The sequence below is a fragment of the Paroedura picta genome, chromosome 6 (assembly GCF_049243985.1).
Source record: "Paroedura picta isolate Pp20150507F chromosome 6, Ppicta_v3.0, whole genome shotgun sequence".
In the NCBI taxonomy this organism is placed as follows: Eukaryota; Metazoa; Chordata; class Lepidosauria; order Squamata; family Gekkonidae; genus Paroedura; species Paroedura picta.
In genome coordinates this window covers 20144779-20163935 of record NC_135374.1, presented here as the reverse complement: position 1 = coordinate 20163935, position 19157 = coordinate 20144779, and the positions used below count along the sequence as shown (strand labels likewise).

Here is a 19157-nt window from a genome sequence, read left to right as displayed (position 1 = left end):
TATGACAAAAGTCACAGTTAAGAGAGAAGAAGACCATGAGCTTGGTACAGACAAGGGAGTGGTACAGTTGCCTGGCAGGGAGGGTTCCAGACTGCAGGGGGTCCTCCCATCGCTGTCCTTCAGCCAAAAGCCTGTCAGAAGTGCTCCTTTTTGCAGGAATTGTCTCATTGGGTAGCTTGTTCCACCAGGTTAGGGCAATGGTCCAAAAGGCCCTGGCTCTTGTTGTGGCCTGGTGGACTTCTTTGGGTATAATAAGTATAAATATTTTGACTCTCAATGAAACACTCATCATGTTACATTCTGCTTTACTTTACTTGCCATCTCTCCCGTCAGTATGTTTCCTTGGCACCCACTTGCTTCTTGAATCCTGGGGATAAAATCCAAGATGCTTTGAATGATACTAAGGTCTCTCTCTCTCTCCCCCCCCCCCCCATCCAGTTATCTACTTAGAAAAGGGCTGAGTTCATCCCAGCCACAACCCCTCACTGGGGACATAGGCACAGATTTCCATACATCTGGACTGAAATCAAAATGGGTAGCCATGCCAGTCTGGTGGCAGCACTAGAAAAGATCAAGAGGCCAGAAGCAGCTTGAAGGCTGACAATATTTGTGGCAGGGGAGGCACTTTTGTGAGTCACTGCTTCCTTCTTCAGATACCTGAAGAAGCCTGCCTTGACTATTGCAACATTTCCAAACATTGCATGATTTGAGTTCAACGGCCCCTTTGACACCAACAAAGTTTTATTCTAGGTGTGAGCTTTCGTGGGCATGCACACCTCCTCAAACAAAGTGTGCGTGCACACGAAAGCTCACACCTAGAATAAAACTTAGTTGGTCTTAAAGATGCTCTAGGACTCAGATTTTGTTCTGCTACTTCATACCAGCCGGGCTACACATTGGGATCTATTTCCAAACGTTAGTTTACATCCACCATTGATTTGAAGCCTGAGGACATGCAATTCCATCTCTTCCCATCGGAACTTTTTACTACCTGAAGAAGTCACGTCTTACAATAATCTCTTCCCATCCGTCCTTGGTGGTCCCAATCCCCCCCCCTGCCCTCTGCCTCTTCTTTCTTTTGCAGTCTCCTCTACTGGCAAAAATCCAACAGCAAACTATTCAAGGCAGGTCTTTCTCATTCTCCCTCTCTCTGTCTTTTTTTGCTTATGGAAATCTATTAAGTGCACCCCGTACTCTAATGGCGTGGCTGAAATAATAATCCTATTCAGCTGTTTCAGAGTTCAAAGGGCTCCACTTACATGATCACTGTCGTTTAAGGTTGCCAGCTCTGGGAGATTGGGAAATTGCTAGAGACCTGAGGGCAGAGCCTGGGGGAGATGGAGGAGGGGGAGTTGAATTGGAGGGTACTGCTCAATGACAGTGTTGATCCAGTCTGTGGCTGTGGGGGAGAAGGCAAACTCCATGCTTGGGATTGTTTTGAAACAGACTGGAAATAAAACAACTAGAATTGTGGTGTCTCTGTGTAGATCAAGCTTTCTCGACTTTTTTACCATTGAGAAACCCTTGAAACATTCTTCAGGCTTCGAGAAACCCCAGAAGTGGTGCCATCATGCCGAATATGGTAGGGAAGCATAGCTGTGGGCATGCCCACCTGTGGCCCCTCCCCTTCTCACCCCCTCCAGGCCCATCATTAGCCATTTGGGGAGGGGTGGGCAGGTTGACCATATATGGTCATATAACCTGATAAACGTTTAACAAATTATAAGGGTTAATTAACCTATTCAGGAAACCTTTCCAGGGCCATCAAGAAACCCTCGCTAAGAAATCCTGGGGTAGATCTATGGTGCAGCCTAATTTGGTTGTGTATGGTTCTGGTCATCAGATCTCTAAAAAGACATTGCACAGCTAGAAATGACAACAAAATGACAACCAAGAGGATCGAGGGGGTAGGAGCCACTTTGCTAGCAGGAAGAGTCTCAGACTTTTTCCGTTCAGAAAAAAAAGACCACTCATGAGAGGCATAGTAAGGATTCATGAAATTAAGCATGGCTGGAGAAAGTGAATTGAAAGAACTTTCTCCCCTTCTTCCTTAGAAGTCAGACTTTGGGGAGGTCAAAGAAACCGATGGACAATAGGTTCAGGGTGGTGCCCGTGATTAAGAGCAGCGGGCTCTAATCTGGAGGCTAGTCACAAGTCTCTTAGAGCTTTTATCTCAGAGCAGTTCTGTCAGAGCTTTCTCAGCCCTCACACGGTGTCTGTTGTGAGGAGAGGAAAGGAAAGGTGTTTTGGGATTCTTTTTGGGCAGTGAAAAGCATGGTATAAAAAACAGCTCTTGTTCTCTTCTCAGGATTGACAAAAGGAAATACTCAATTTCTCTGAGATCAGGGCCCTCCAGGACCTAAGACATTTCTGCAGGGTCTACAAGACAGAACTGTTCTGCCAGGCCTATAATCGAGGCCCATACAATACCATCAACAACTGGAGTCCCTACTTAGACGACAGCATCATAACGCCTCCCTCCCCCTCCCTCCCATTAGAGAGAAGGCAATGAGCTCTTGGGCTTTAATGTAATTTGGATTTTAGTATTTAAATCTTTTAATCTTCTCACGGTATTGAATGTGTTGTAAGCCACCCTGAGTCCTCAGGGAAGTGCGGGCTAAAAATCCAAAAAACTAAACAAACAAATCTTTTAAACGTTTGTTTATTTATTTATTATTCGATTTATATACCATATTTAAATTGTGGAATCCACTGCCAGTGGACGTAGTCATGGCCTTAAGCAGAGATAGTTTGAAAGGAATTAGACAGATTTGTGAAAGACCGGCCCTTCAATGGGTACTACCCCTGGTGACAAAAGGGAACCTCCACATTCAGGCGCAGTAAACCTTTCGATACGGCTGCCAGGAGGCAACATCGGGGGAACACTCAGGGGTAGTCAAACTGCGGCCCTCCAGATGTCCATGAACTACAATTCCCAGAAGCCCCTGCCAGCATTCGCTGGCAGGGGCTCCTGGGAATTGTAGTCCATGGACATCTGGAGAGCCGCAGTTTGACTACCCCTGTGCCTTATTTGTTGGCCCTCTGGGAAAATTGGTTACCGCTGTGTGGATCAGATGCTGGGCCCAATGGACCACTGGGCTGATCGAGCAGGTCCCTTTGTTTATTTAACATCTAGATCTGTTCTTAGCCTCTCGCAATCCCGCTGATAGCAAAAAAACAGAGAAGAGCTCTAACCTAATATTTTATTAATATAACCTATTTGCCCTGAGTGTGAGCTGCTGAATGAGAAGCCATTGATTTTCATTTTTGCCCACAGAACAACAGTTTGGAATCTAATCACTCAGAAGCGGAGAGGAATGTATGTTGGGTAAAAGGAAAACGAATATTACTGAATAATAAATGCAGCGTAGCCATTCAGATTACAGCCCCGAGAAGTCAGCGGGAAAGTGACTCATTTTTCTGGTTAGTTTTTAAGGGAAGGTTTACAAAGATTCCAGCGCATTGTCATTGGGAGCTAAAGCTACTATATATAGCTAGGAAGCTGGGCAGAAGTGTTAAAACATGTGACCATTCAGTGATCTCTGCTTGACTTTGAGACACCAAGGATGTGGCCAGTCTTAATTCGTAGGGTGCCAAAAGTGAACCTTTGCATACTGATCACTAAAGTAACCCAAAAGTTCATAGTGAAGTATTAGCTTAAGGGGGGGAGGGAAATGATATTTTACAGAAATAAAAAGTTTTGCAAACTGCCCTGTAGGTTTATTGATTGATTGATTGATTGATTGATTGATTGTCAACTCTCTAGGCATCTTTTCAGCGCTTCAAACTGATGTTGGCTTGTTTCAAGGAGCGTGTTTTTAATTGCTCTGTTTTATTGTTTTAGCGATCAACCACCATGAGAAGGTCTTTGGAGAGGCAGCACATCAATCTTCTAAATAAGTATAGGTAAACATATATAACATAGAAACTAAATACAATTTAAATATTAATACATCGGATTCCAGAAGAGAACTATTTAAATAACGATTGTGTTTTGACATGGGTGAAATATTATCCAGACCAGCCTTTGTCAACCTTTTGACCATTGAGGAGCCCCTGAAATGATTTTTCAGGCCTGAAGGAGCCCTGGAAGTGATGTCAGCTGGCCTTGCCTCCCTGCCATGCCTCCTTTGGAAGTGACATCACCACCTGCGTTAACAGGCAGTCTTGAGGTGGACTGGGGGGGGGGGAGATACAGGAGGTGGTATACAGGGGGGGAGTAGGCATGCAGGCTCCACCCCTTCCCAGGCACATAAATTACGAGAGAACTCATAGAATCATAGAATCATAGAATCATAGAATCATAGAGTTGGAAGGGGCCATACAGGCTATCTATTCCAACCCCCTGCTCAACGCAGGATCAGCCCAAAGTATCCTAAGCATCCAAGAAAACTGTATATCCAACCTTTGCTTGAAGACTGCCAGTGAGGGGGAGCTCACCACCTCCTTAGGCAGCCTATTCCACTGCTGAACTACTCTGACTGTGAAATTTTTTTTCCTGATATCTAGCCTATATGTTGTACTTGTAGTTTAAACCCATTACTGCATGTCCTTTCCTCTGCAGCCAGCAGAAACAGCATCCTGCCCTCCTCCAAGTGACAACCTTTCAAATACTTAAAGAGGGCTATCATGTCTCCTCTCAACCTCCTTTTCTCCAGGCTGAACATTCCCAAGTCCCTTAACCTATCTTCATAGGGCTTGGTCCCTTGGCCCCAGATCATCTTCGTCGCTCTCCTCTGTACCCTTTCAATTTTATCTACGTCCTTCTTGAAGTGAGGCCTCCAGAAATGCACACACACAGTATTCCAGGTGTGGTCTGACCAGTGCCGTATACAATGGGACTATGACATCTCGTGATTTTAATGTGATGCCCCTGTTGATACAGCCCCAAATGGCATTTGCCTTTTTTAACGCTGCATCACAGCTCATTCACGTTCTGAAGGGGGGAGGGGGAGCAATGGAAGCAGCCAGTTCCTTAGCTTGTGGCTGACTCCATTAAGACAGGAGGGGAATGCCGCAGACCAGCCAAAGCTCCCACAGACCTCTGGCTGGAAATCCCTGATCTAGACTGTTGTGCTTTGCATCATGCTTAAGGGAAGTCCCAGGTAAAGCTTATAACAGTAGTCTAACCAGCTTGGTATAGTGCCTAGGAGAGCAGACTTCTAATCTAGCAAACCAGGTTCAATTCTGCACTCCTCCACATGCAACCAGCCGGGTGACCTTGGGCTTGCCACAGCACTGATAAAGCTCTTCTGACCGAGCAATGACATCAGGGCTTTCTCAGCCCCACCTAACTCCTAGGGTGTCTGGGGTGGGGAGAGGAAAGGGAAGGCGACTGTAAGCTCCTTTGAGACTCCTTCAGGTAGAGAAAGGTGGCATATAAGAACCAACTCTTTTTCTTCTTCTAAATTCAGACTTCGTCTTCCAAATGAGTTGTGAAGCCCTGCCCTCAGCACAACAACCTGGTCAGCAGCACTCACAATTGTAGATCCTTGCTTGATAATGTGGCTTACTTTGAAAGTTTGGACTGTACAAAATATCCCCCTTTAGTTTTAAATGGTTTTCTTCTTTCTTAGTAGAAAACAGTCAGAGGGAGAGAAGTCAAGCTGCAACCAGCCAGCCTTTAGAAATGCTAATGGACTCCCTTGGCTGGAGACAATGAGCTCACATCTTGGCTGCAGACAATGACACCTAGTAGGGAAGGGAGATTCAGGAGGCTTAAAATGCTAGAACATCTCTTCCTAGAGTTTTCAGCAAAGGCTTCTTTGACCCACAAGGTGGGTGGGCAAACGCAGGTAATAAAACACAGACAAGGAAGGTCTCTTTGGCTAATTCCACCTAGGGAGAAGGACTCTTACACCTGGGCCCCTGCCATTTCAATGTGGGGGAAGGTGGCTGCCGGGAACAAAAACACTGACGTAATGGGAAGCCTTCTAAGTTAAAAAGCATGCCTTAAAATAAGAACAACTAGGACATGTACAGAGTGAGGGACAAAGGAATCAGAGGTTCACACTTTTATTTTTTGGTGGAAAGCCTCCTGCTGAAGACCTTTCTCATTATCCTTGAGATTGTCTTCTGTATTTGAAACCAAGGACTAAATTCATAACTAGATTCCTATTAGGACAATTTTTTTACACTGACCCAGATAAATTGATCTTTCTGTTATCAGATACTAACTAGTCCTTTGATTACTTATAAAGTGGCATTGTTTGCCCTGGCTGCAAGGATTTACCCCATCAGAGAGTTAACCTTTTAGTGCTTGATATTTACTGGGATCTGATTTCTTTCCCTACCTTTGTTTATACTGTTTTATTATTCTATCAGATCTTGATTTTTAACTGTATCTATCATCTCTCTCTCTCTCTCTCTCTCTCTCTCTCTCTCTCTCTCCCCCTCCCTCCCTCCCTCCCTCCCTCCCTCCCTACCTACCTACCTACCTACCTACCTACCTACCTACCTACCTACCTACCTACCTACCTATCTATCTATCTATCTATCTATCTATCTATCTATCTATCTATCTATCTATCTATCTATCTATCTATCTATCTATCTATCTATCGACCTTGGGCGATAAACAATAGCAAAACGACATATGACTTTTCTTTTGGAATCCTTTGCTCAGTCTATTGCTGTGCTGACTGTATGCTTATAGATATTTTATTTTTTGATACGTTAGTATCTACACATAACACAGACCTCCACTGTTCAAACATGTTATTTAAAATGGATGCCAAGAGAAGGGGACCAGTCAATTGATAAGCAGCTAGTCGACATCCCCCCACCTTGGTGTATGAATACAGTAAGCTGTCCCCATGGCAACCAGAGTGGGCAGAGGGAAACACCAACTCAAGGTGAGGCCTTAGAATGGCAATGCTGGGAAGCGAAAGGAAATACCCCTGAGGGTCAGGAAAGCCTGGAGACTTGGACAACCAGACACCTCAGAAGGTGAGATTGAACAGGGCCTGCATGGGATGGTTTTGCCACAGTAACATTTATTTACAACACTGCCCAGTGTGCAAATACACATCTGGAACCCTAATGTTGTGATACTCTAGAAAAAGTGGCTCTTAGGTGTTGAGATTCCTTAGGAAAAGTGGCTCTTAGGTGTTGTGTTGGTTCTTATATGCAGCTTTTCTCTACCCAAATGAGTCTCAAAGCAGCTTACAATCTCCTTCCCTTTCCTCTCCCCACAACAGACACCCTGTGAGGGAGGTGAGGCTGAGAGAGCCCTGATATTACTGAAGAAGAAGAAGAGCTGATTCTTATATGCCCCCTTTCTCTACCCGGAGTCTCAAAGTGGCTTACGGTCACCTTCCCTTTCCTCTCCCCACAACAGACACTCTGTGAAGGAGGGGGGGCTGAGAGAGCCCTGATATTACTGAAGCAGAAGAGTTGGTTCTTATATGCTGCTTTTCCCTACCGGAAGGAATCTCAAAGTGGCCTTTCCTTTTCTCTCTCCACAACAGACACCCTGTGGGGTGGGTGAGGCTGGGAGAGCCCTGATATCACTGCTCGGTCAGAACAGCTTTATCAGTGCTGTGGTGAGCCCAAGGTCACCCAGCTGGTTGCATGTGGGGGAGCGGGGAATCAAACCCAGCTCACTCCTAACCACCCCACCAAGCTGAGTCTTGTGATTTTGTGGCCCAAGAATGCCTCTCAGTCTGCCCAGCATGGAAACACTCTTCGGCCAGAGACCGTGGATGCCTTTTCCGAGTCGTGTCGCCTTGCTCTGTGTAAGAAGAGATGACACCATTGGATCAATAGGAAGTTTTGCTAAAAGGTTTCATGGTAAGGCTTAAAGATTTTCTCCCTGTTTATTGAAGCTTCTGTTGTTCCCACTGGCCGTGGCACACCTCTAAAAAATGTACCCAAGCAAAGTGTCAGTGTGATTTATGTGCCAGGCCTCACCAGTGGCTCGTCTGGCATGCGCTCTCTCAGAAGCCCAAATCAAACCCAGCTCAGTATTGCAACAGACTTCCTTTTGCGTTCCATAATGCAAATACAGCGGAAGCTAACAAGAGGCACCAATTGTAATTTGTTAGGTAACGTTACGGATGTCCTCTGCGCAATAATTCAGAAGATGATGCTAAACTGAGAGAGACCTGAGACAATGGTGAGGTTTTCCAAACCTTCTGATGGCATTTTAATTGCAGCGCTGCAATTACAGGCTTTCCCTTTGATTAGGAACAAACGTGGTGCTATGAAAAAGGGGCGGGGGTGGGGAAGCAATGCATCCCATTAACTATTCTTAATGATTTTTTAAACCTCTGTTCTAATGGTTAAATGAAATGGACGTGGAAGCGTGCCTGTGATTAAAGGTGCCTCCAGAGTACCAATACCATATACCTCCCATACAAATCATTTGGTTCCTGGTGCAAATTGTTCAGCCCCCAAAGTATTGTTATGGAAACGATATAGTACCTCCACAGCAGTGTGCTTTCCTTCCGACAAGATGGAGAGCTTCCGCAGATTTAACAAGAGGGGAAGAACGTGTGCACAGCATGAAAAACCCGCAGGAGGAAATGATGCATTCATAAGTGCAGTTTTATAAACAGTATCACCAGACACTGCTACAACTACAGGCAACAATTCAAACATTTAAACCCTAGAAGCCTGACTCCCACTGAAATGTGCCTATCAGTTAAGAACACCTTGGTCAGATCTCAGAACCCAAGCCAGGGTCACAGGCTCAAGATTCTGGTTATCACTTTCAAGGGCATATGCAGTCAGGGCCCAGTGCGTCTGAGGGTCTGCCTTTCTGTCTATGCCCCTCAAAGAGTTTTGCGCTCTGACACCTCCAACTGGCTAGTGATCCCTGGCCCCAAAGAAGCCCACTTGACCTCAACCAGGGCCAGAGCCTTCTCTGTCCTGGCCCCAACCTGTTGGAATGAACTTCTAGAGGATATCAGGGACCAAGCGGAACTAAAATAGTTCCTCAGGGCCTGCAAAAGGCAGCTCTTCTGCCAGGTATTAGGTTGAGGTCGACCCAAACTAGTAACACCGCTGGGCCCCTGAACCTCCCTCCCAGGAATCCATGGATCTTAATTGAACCATGGACTTGTTTGATTGTTGTTCTGTTAAATAGGTATTCTCTGTTGTTGTTATTCTTACTATTTCTGTATTTTACTTGACAAAAAACTGAGTATGATGTATTGTTCTTTATGTTCCATGTGAACTGCCCTGAGCCTCAGGGGAGGACAGATCACAAATGCAATGAATGAATGAATGAATGAATGAATGAATGAATGAATGAATGAATGAATGAATGAATGAATGAATGAATGAATGAATGAATGAATGTACAAATAAGGCATCAACACTATCAGTAGTAGAAAGGATAAGAAAGGATCTGCTGTTTTCATTTGCTGGGATGCCGTTACAATGGATATAGTTGTATTGAATTTTGCACGTTAGTTTATTTAGGCACATGTTGGGCAATACTGCAGTGAGATCAAGTCAGCCTTGCAGACAAATACTCGCCTGAAGTGATTGTCACTGAAAAATAGTCACCATCTCTGCATGGAGTGACAGCAGACTACCAAGCATGCATTCAGCTCATGACAAGGGAAATGGAAAATTGCCATGCTCTAGTCTAGACTGTTCTGCTCAAAACCTCCAGCCATGCAAGGAACTAGCTGGAAATGGTGCATCGTAATGCAGGTATCAGTGGAATTCTGTGGGACTTTAGGCTCAGAGGGCTGCCTGGCTCATTGGGGAATTTTATACTTCACATTCTCTGCTCCTGTCACTTTTATGATGATTTTGTTTTCCTGCCTGAACTAAGAGATTTTGAATGTGCTGCCTGAACCCAGCAAAAACATCATTCAAAGCATCAGAAATATTTGGGGAGGGAATGGAGCAAAACAAACATTGCAAGATGCAGATAATTTTGTTTTTAGTAGAGAATCTGAGTAAAAATGCAGAAACCCAAAAAGTGACAAAACGTAACAAACAAATACATATCCTTTTACTGAATGTTTTGGGATAAAAGCTGGAATACTAGTTGGCAGCATTTCTCAATTTTTTTACCCTTGAGAAACCCCTGAAACATTTTCAGGCTTTGAAAAAAAACCAGATGTGGCATTTATTCTAACTTTATGCTCCTTTATGTTTAACCAGTTTTTAATTTATGGCTAGACCTAGCCTCTTATCCCAGGGCTGCAAAGTTTATCCAGGAGTTTTTAGTAAGGAATCTTGTCAACTGTCCACATAACCCCTTTCTGTATGTTTGCTAACCTTCTCAAGGAACTCACAAAGACTGGTGAAATAGGACTTCCTTAGAGAAACCATGCTGATTTCCCCCTCAGCAGATTTTGTTCCTCTGCATGCTTAACAAGTTTATCTTTCATAATAATTTCTTCTCATTTATCTGGAACAGATGTTGAGACTAAGTGGCTGACCATTCCCTCCAGAGTGTTTTGAAAAATATCAGCATAACATTTGTTCCAGTGTGCAGATATGGAGGCTGATTTGAGTAACAAGCTTCCTGTACTAGTTAGAAGAGCAATAGTTTCATACTTGAGGTATTTAAAAAGCTAGGTGTGTGCCATGGGCAGTAACACAGACATGTTACTACCTGTCAGATGAATGTCCCTCTTTTTTATATATAAATCCCCCCCTCCAGCCAGCTGATCAGTGATGGGGTGCTAAGACCTGGCCGTGGGGGAGCCTGCCTCCACGGGAGGGGTGGGTGTGTCTGGTCCGCATTCTACCTGAGCTTCAATTCATTTGGCAGCTTCTACAGCATTCTGACTTTGATTCACTTTTACCATTTATATTTTTGTGACTCCTATTCTTGGTTGGTTATAACCTGCTCAGAGGTTCTGTTTTATACGCAGGATAAATTATTTTAAAGAAAGAAGCAAACAATAATTCTCCTGGTGTCAAGCCAAAGAGCCACCGAATCCAGCATCCTTTCTTTATCCTTTGAGGAGCAGTTGTAGCAAGAGGACGGACACAATGTCCTAGGGGATGGAGCGGGATGAATTTCTTATCAGTAATTTGTGAATTCACCGCCAAGACATAAGCTAGCTGCTGCTGCAGAAATTCCTTAGCCAGTTCTGACTCTGGATGCAGGCAGCAATAAATCAATCCAAGCTCGGGCAGCTCATAAATGTGTTACATAAGCAGGTGAATAAACAAGCCCAGTAAATTGTAAAATACTGTAGACATTTTCACCTTGTCAGCCCAAGACATACCTGTGCAATCGATACGGTGCGTAAGAAAGGTCACCTGCTGCCTGAACAAATCCTTTCTAAAAATAAGGGCTAAGATCGCCTACTTAGGGATGAGACGGGAAAGGAGTAACCTTTTGTGGGCAGGCAGGAACAGAATTAGCCTGAAGAGTGGTCCTGAACATCTTCTGGTCCCTGGTCTCACAGACACCATTTAGCAGGGCTGCTAGTTTCCTGCCAGTCCACAGCCTCTCTCTTCCACCACTGCTCCTGTGTCTGGCAAGACAAAAATAAAGGGGGCAGGGGGTGGAATGCCATCAACAACAGCATAGTACAGACGCACTGGGAAACCAATATGGCAATAAAAAATATCCAGATTGGACCTATATAGAGCCACCTATCTTCAGTTTCAGTAATAGAGCCAAGTGTTTGTAAAGAGAGCATATTTTAAAAATATGCTAAGGCTGCAGCAATGCAAGGTAGGAAGTCAGGTAACAGCAGTGTGAGAGTCCCAAGGAAAAACCTTAGTTATTTCTTGTTCCCACCCCCCCCCCCGCCCCCGGCTATGAGATGAGTATGGTCCAAAAGTCCTATTCTCTCTAGATAATTATCTTACCCGTGTGCACAATTCAGAGCCTAAAACGACCTGGTCCTTACAGGTGGAGGTAAGTCCTGCAATGAGGCTTGCAAAGAAAGAAGCAATCCACAGATGAAGTCACCAAACTCTTTGATGTCCCAGGGCTGGAAAATTAGGATGGTCTAATGAGGTAACAAGAATCAAATGGCCACAATACCAGTCATGTGTGAAATCCAGCCAGGATGTTTCCAGGCAGTTTGGTTAAAGATATATTGTCAGGAGTGGCCACTTTTCCTGACCCTTGAGGGGCTTATGCAGATGTGAGATACCAGCCTGTCCTCACAACATCACACCATTCATGACAGCATCCCTCATGTCCTCATGGTTGCCATCCCTACTGGTCGCCTTCCTGGTTTTTGCCAGAAGTGCCTCAAGCCACTGGCTCAGTGGTTATTTTTAGTGGGTTTTTTTTTCTCCAAGCACCCCTGTGAGCAAGTTGCTGGTGAGAGGTCTCCCTCCATAGCAGGATCCCCAACAACCCTGACTGAGCCTTAACCCTGTTGTGTTGGCTGTACAGAACACAACATTCTCCAACAAACCTCTTGCTTGAAATGATACCTTCACTTTACCAGCTTAGGAGGGTGAGGTTTGAAAAATCAATGGAGGCCAGTGTAAACTTGGTGTAGTGATAGGAAGGGCATTTGACCTCAACCAGGGCCAGATCATTCTCCCCCACCTGGTGGAATGAGCTCCCAGAAGAGTTCCGGGACCTATTGGAGCTAGCACAGTTCCGCAGGGCCTACAAAATGGAGCTCTTCCACCAGGCATTTGGTTGAGGTCAACTGAATCAACTACATCTACTGGGCCTGCAGAACCCCTTCTCCCATACAGATAGGCCCATTAAGTACATCAAAGGGCAACCCTGCATTGACTAACCTAGGTGATTAAAGGTGACATGTTAACGTTTCAGTTATTAGTGACGTCATCGTTATTACTGGATGTTACTGTTATTACTGCTATTGCTGTTATTATTATCGGATGCTGTCATTGAGCCCATATTGTACCTGATTTATGGCTTCCATGTTCTCTGTAAACTGCCCTGAGTTGCAAGGGGAGGGCAGAATATAAATATAATAAATAAATAAACAATAAATAAATTTTCTTGTGTGCGGAGGGAGGCACTGGTAACTAGCATGTGGTTCTTAAAGCAAACCTCAGGAGGTGGTGGGTTCTCCATCTTTGGAAATTTTTAAACAGAGGCTGGATAGCCATCTGATGGAGAGGCTGATTCTGTGAAGGCTCAAGGGGGTGGCAGGTGACAGTGGATGAGCGATAGGGTTGTGGGTGTCCTGCATAGTGCAGGGGGTTGGGCTAGATGACCTTGGAGGTCCCTTCCAACGCTACGATTCTATGATTCTATGAACTTTTGCAGGATCACAGGAGGCATAGCAGCAATCCCCTTATTCAACACAGTATTTTTCGCGTAATATACCTGGGAGGAACTATAATATACAGTAAATGGCCTCAGAATATTACCCGTGTTTGCCAACATTAATATTTCAGGTTAGTTGCCTCGACTGAAACCGCGTTATTCGCCACTGAGCACATTAAACGTCACAGTAGCACAGTGATAAATTGCGCGTAGTTCTACACCAGATCCGATGCAACCAATACTTCAAGTGTTGCTTTTCCATTGACACCTATCGGGAAGGTATAAATCATGTGCAGAAAGGCCAAGAAGGGGCTCCTGGATGGGTGTGTACACTTTCACCACACAGCTGTCAGCCGTAACTGATGCTCTGGAATGCCGTTGTCCGATGAGATGCCAAACTGCCAGCATTTCATTAAGAGATGCTGTGGGGAGATGCGCATAAGAAGCTATTTAGCATGCTGCAAGCATAGGCTGCTCCAACATATTTATAAAGTAATGGCCTTAAAAGCTGCATGAAGTAGGTCTTCTGGAATGATCAATTCCCCTTCCTGTGCCGAATAGGCCGGTAGGTGTACCACAGGGCAACCATTTTAATTTTTTTTTTTGAGGAGCAGTGCTGGGGGAGTGTATGCAGATGAATTTCCTGCAACAACTACTAATGAGATATCGGCTGAAAGAACCCCAAGGACGGCAGTGTATTTGGCTGCTTTGACATATATTCTTTTTCTTTTTTTTACGCATCAAGCTGTGCTAATGGTCACTTCTGACCTGAAACCACAGTGGCATGCCTGTTCTGGAGAGGTTACAGGTCAGCAAAGGGAGGTCAAATAAAACACAGCCGACAATGCGAATAAAACACAGTCGGCAAAACTTCGCTAAACGGCAGAGTTGCACAGATCTGCTCGACTGAAGGATTTGAGCCATGAAGCACAAAGCAAACTTATGAAATCTCGCTTCTTGAATCCTTGTTCTTCCTTGTGAATACCTGGAAATGCCCAATTGCCTGCCTGCTTAGATGTTTGCTTCAGGCACTGTGCTATATTGATCCCAGGAAATGAAAACAATTATCTATATGCTAGTTGCAGTTCCCCTCCTTAGCACACCATGTCCATACAAACGAGCAGGTAGGCCTTTTTCTTTTTGGAATTCCTCACATAGGCAAAACAGATGTGTGTTATTTTGTATCTAAATTATATTTTGGTGATGGGGAAATCTAGCCATCTGAACAGCACCAACTAGCCCAGTCTTGTGAGGGCTTTGGAATTAAATAGGGTTCGTTATGGTTAATTGTTGGAGGGGAGACCGCCAAAGAAGGCTGACATTGTGCATTAGGGTTTCCTGACACCCCCCTCAGTCCAGTAAATGAGGTCACTATGAGATCATCCCATGAAATTACCTTATATTGGGTAGGATCATTGATCTACCCAAGACAGTGGTTTCTGTTTTGACTAGCTGTGGCTCTCCAGGATTCTGGTAGGAGAACTTCACATCATATATGACCTCATTCTTTTAACTGTAGATGCTGGAAGTTGAACCTTGGACTATTTGCATGCAAGGAAGATACTCTACCTACTGAGCCACAGCTGTCCCCCAAGCTTATAAGAATCTGACTTGCCTGTTGCATTGTGAACATTATACAAATGACCAGCACTGCCCAGCACAGCCCTGGGGTTTGCTGTGGGCTCTTCAATCTGAAGATATGCGTGGGTGGCAGCACCCATGGGTAGGCACATCTTCTCCTTTGGGGTCAGAACAAATATTTGCGGCATAACAGTAAACAAACCCCAGAGAAGTCGATGAATCAGAGTGTTCATTTTATGTTTCAAGAATGCAAATCCTTTCTTCAATGGAAGCAAAGAGGGAAGAAAGAAAGGGGACGGGACTCAATAAGATTAATGGGCTTACCCTTAACTCTCTGACAGAAGGGCAATCTATATCTTACCAGGGACTTCAGTAAGAAGAGGTGCCAGCAGCAATTTATTGCAGATTAATCCTCGATAAATGTTTTCCAGGATGAATGGCTCATGGAGATGATTTGAGGAAGGACAGCGGAAGACACCCTGAAAAGAATGATAAAGTAAACAATAGCTGGTGCAAGAAACGGGGCAGTAGCACAGCTACTGGGAGTTGAGAGCTTACAAATCAGGAACTCATTAGGCAAGAGCTGGGAAGGAATATTAATGCGCTTCAGTGAATAATATCATAATGGATACCTTGAACGTCTTCATGATGATGGACAGGCTAGACATTCCTTAGTGGCAGGAAGGCTGAAAACAGGCTGTGCATACCAAAGCAGAGGGGGCTGGTGAGCAGAAGTCCCTCCCTTTGTAGGGGTTTGAGAAAAAAAGACCCCTTAGCTATATCCCATGATGTGATTCCGTGAGGCCACAATGAAGGTTAGAAAGACAGGATGGTATTCCTGGGGGTCAAGCAGCAGTAGGCAGGGCCACTAAGACTTACAAGGTGGGGTATTTGCTGAGGCCACCCCTCCATGGCCTAGTGGAGGACCCACCTCCAGAGAGCATATCTCATCTGCTTCCACCAGGGGCCTCTTTGGTACAAGTCTCTGTTTTCTTGCCTTGAAAGGCACTTGAGGATAGCTGGCCACATTTTTTTCACATTCCTTTTAGGTAGCTGAAGCCCTGGAACAGGGATTCCCAACCAGGGGTCCACCGACCACCAGGGGTCCATGGACTTTCCCCTTCTGCTTTAATGGAATGGGCCACAAGCTAGGGAACTGGCTGCCTCTGCCTGGAGGGCTCGATGGGTAGGCCATTGGGTATAAAATCAAAGGGGGTAAGTTGATTGTAGCATGGTATGGTGGGTCCAGGCCTCCTTCTCAGTTCCTGCCCTTCTTTCCTGCCTACATGAGGTGGGGTCACCATAGCAGTAGTGAAGGTGGGTGGAGGGAGTGAAAGGAAGGCAAATGGTGAGGGTTTTTATGTCACTTCCAGGGGTGTGACTGGGAGGCGTGATCAGGTGACATCACTTCTGGGAGTCCTCAAAGCCTGAAAATTCATCTCAGGGGTTCCTTCATGGTGAAAAGTTTGAAAAAGGCTGTTCTGATGAGTCACCACTAGTCAGAGTAGATAGTATTGATCTTGAGAGACCAATGATCTGACTTATGTGTTTTCTGCCTTTGATTATCTACCTTTTTTCTACCTTTGATGTTTTCTACCTTTGATTATCCTTTAATCAAAGGATAATGATGTTTTCTACTTTTGATTATCCTATAATTAACACAGTGGTGCTGCTCACAAGTCAAGGATAGGATCACTCTCTAGTACCCCAGTGCAGAGGTAAAATGTGGTATGGATCCTATTACTGTTAGGTGGGATGGCAGGTAAATTTCCTCCAGTCCAGGCTGGATTCTGGAGATTTTTGGTGTGTGTGGGGGATCACTTGGGCATGAAATTGGGGTCACTGCGAGTAGGCAGGTGGTTGTGAGTGTCCTGCATAGTGCAGGGGGTTGGACTAGAGGACCCTGGAGGTCCCTTCCAATGCTATGATTCTGTAAGGAAGCACAATGGCAAAATCTGTTTCCAGTTCTACGGGACATTGACACAGACAGAGCACCGCCAGCCCAAAGGGCAACAGTGGATGAAACACACATGTCTTCAGATACCAGTGAGTATTTTAATATAATATAATATAATATAATATAATATAATATAATACAATTCAATTCAATTCAATTCAATTCAATTCAATTCAATCGAATTGAATTGAATTCATTTCTTTCTTTCTTTCTTTCTTTCTTTCTTTCTTTCTTTCTTTCTTTCTTTCTTTCTTTCTTTCTTTCTTTGATTGATTCATTCATTCATTCATTCATTCATTCATTCATTCATTCGGATTTCTGTACCATCCATTCTTTGCGTCTCTGGGCAGTTTACATTGAACATTATATAGCTTACATGGAATGTTATACAGGCTGTAACATCAAAGCAACTTTCAATAAAAAATTAAAACATTACAATACCTCATTAATAATATAAATAACAAATAACAGCAACATTGGGAAGTCAATTATTTCAGTCATGGGGGGCGTCTGGTGGGACCAGCAGATGTTCCGAGTCGGTCAGTCTCAAGCAAATGCCTGGTGGAAGAGCTCCCTCTTGCAGGCCCTGCGGAACTGTGGAAGTTCGGGCAAGGCTCTGATCTCCTCAGAGAGCTCGTTCCACCAGGTGGGGGCCAGGACCGAGAAGGCTCTGGCCCTTGTTGAGGTCCGATGAGCTTCTCTGGCACTCTGAAAGCTAATTTTGTACCTGACATCATAATATTGATGCAAGGGTTTCATTTTCATGGGTGAATACTTTCAAAGAATCAGTTTCATTTATTTATTCACTCACTCTTTAATTATTTCTACCCCATTTTCTCTTTGTTGGGGTCCAAGGTCATAGAATCATAGAATCATAGAGTTTGAAGAGCCCTTCTTGGGTCATCTAGTCCAACCCCCTGCACTATGCAGGACACTCAGAACCCTATCGCTGATGCTGTAACCTGCCACCCCCTTGAATCTTCACAGAACCAGCCTCTTCGGTCAAATGGCTATCCAGCCTCTGTTTAAAAATGTCCAAATATGGAGCACCCACCACCTCCCGAGGAAGCCTGTCATCAAGTGAATTGCTGAGGCATGGGTAGAAATTTGACCCTGACACACTTCACCACCACACCATACCACACCGACACTTTTAAGAAAAAAAATAACCTCCAAGTAAAAGGAGCATAAAATCTCAGACCAATAAATGGCTGTAATCAGAGTTGATCTTCTCAAGGATTTAAAAAAATGTGTGTTGAAATATCAGCATGGTCACCTTTCACAAGGAAACTGAACCATGGAAGAATTATTAGACAGAGTCCTCATAGGCTTGCTGACCTTTCCTGTCACAAATTATCGCATAAGCCCGTCCTTGTCCTTCTTCTTAACAAATTAAAAAGGATAAAAAGCTCAACCCGCCAAGAAAGAGCCTCTCCTGGCAAATGTCTAACTCCCGTTTCTCACAAAACAATTTGCACCAATTGTGTGGGAAGAGGCAGCAGAAGATCATTCATGCTGAGAAAATCCTTCAACAAAATACCCTTGCCTGTAACCTCCCTTTGACAGCGTTAGTCTCCATAGAACATCTCAGGGATTAATTAATACCCCATTACCATCCGTCATTGCTTTAAGCATCAAAAACAAATCCTCTTCTTCTCCCAATATCACACGGAGAACTCTTTAACATCTTGAGGGGATTGTTGGTGCTTAACTCGGATTCACCCTTTCTGTTTATTCCTAGGCTTCCCTTCCTGTGATTTATGGTGTTTTTAAACCAAAGACTAAGAAAGCAAACCAAAGACCGTGTACATAGTCCCCCCCCAACCCCCCCCCCTGAGAATTCCGGATTATAGATATCACAAAGATGGCATTGTCAATGGTACACACATTCCATTTTGTTTCCTGTCACGGCCAAGGATTCACTTCTTTAAAGTAGCGATCCCCAACCTGTGGGCTGCGGACCACATGTAGTCCTTCGACTAATTGGAGGTGGGCCCTGAAGGACGCCTTCTCCCCCCCTGGCCCTTCACTTCATCCCCCCCCCCCGGCCCTTTACAACACACTTCGGGTGTCATTGTGTCCCATCACTCCCAGATGGGACTATCTCGTTGCAGAGAAACAAACTCAGGGTTCCCATTGATTTGTCATTGTCATGAGTTAAAATTTCCATGAAAACAAAATGTTCCTTATGTTAATTGTTGTGGCGTGTCTGTATCTTATTTTGAAGGGATGTTTAAACATTACTATAGCGATCAGAGAGCGTTAGGGCAGTGGTTGAGAGTAGAGGAGTAAACTACCCCTCCCTCCACCGAGCCTCAGTAAAAGGCATTGAGTGGTCCCCGGTGAATGGTCCCTGGTGTTGAGTGGTCCCCGGTGATAAAAAGGTTGGGGACCACTGCTTTAAAGGACCATCTGTCCTCACATGTCCCTCTT

General features: G+C 44.6%; 1 long non-coding RNA gene across 1 annotated transcript; it reads right to left on the bottom strand.

The window, feature by feature from the left end:
* Window positions 1-38: 38 nt before the first annotated feature.
* On the bottom strand, window positions 39-18503 carry LOC143840631 (uncharacterized). The gene is made up of 4 exons (XR_013232266.1): window positions 18338-18503; window positions 15129-15246; window positions 11202-11453; window positions 39-367 (listed from the first exon to the last, which is right to left on the bottom strand). It is a non-coding gene; the product is annotated as an uncharacterized LOC143840631 (long non-coding RNA).
* Window positions 18504-19157: the final 654 nt, after the last annotated feature.